A 739-nucleotide genomic window follows, 5' to 3' on the forward strand; every position below is an offset into this window, starting at 1 on the left:
ACATTTTGGATAAGCGCATCCCTAAGTCATGCTTCACCCCCTCCCATCGCCCCCTTTTTGCTATTTGGAATTCCAGGCCGCCATAACCTCTCCTCTCCAGTAGCGAAACCCCACCCTTCTTCGTCCGCCACATGACCACTGCCCAGCCGGAGCCTCTTCCCCAACGACATCGTCCAACGCAACAGCTCGACGTCCCTCGTCCACCTCCCCGGATGAGGATCTGTCGTCCATCTCGCTGTCTAGCTGGTTTAGCCGCCCCGTCCTCCACCTCCAAGGAGCTGCTCCGACAATCACCTCATCTATCGTGGCTGCTACATCCCCACAGCACCGCCTTAACCTGCTCCACCGGAACCGCAGCATCCTCACCGACTCCTTGGACGAAGCCGAGGCCTACTCGACGCCACCAAAGAGGTTGTACACTCATCACATCGCACCTTCTCCTTAACTCGACCTCCCGACGCAGACGGTGCTCCATCCCGCACCCCCATGGAGCGGCTACCTTGAAGCCGGCACCGCGGGCGACATCTCCACGGCGGCTCTCCCCTAGTGCGAGGCCCCTTCGGCGGCGGCGGCCATACCAGCCGGATATGATGCTGCTGCTTCGGCTCTTGCTCGATCGCTCGCTCGCCCAGCTGCTGCTACTGCTGCTCTCCCCCTCGCTCGTGCTGCTGCTCTTCACCGATTAAGCCACAATTCAGTCGACTGAATCGACTTTTGGGTCAGTCGATTTTCAGGGGTT

Source organism: Triticum dicoccoides, chromosome 6B (assembly GCF_002162155.2).
Source record: "Triticum dicoccoides isolate Atlit2015 ecotype Zavitan chromosome 6B, WEW_v2.0, whole genome shotgun sequence".
Taxonomy (NCBI): Eukaryota; Viridiplantae; Streptophyta; class Magnoliopsida; order Poales; family Poaceae; genus Triticum; species Triticum dicoccoides.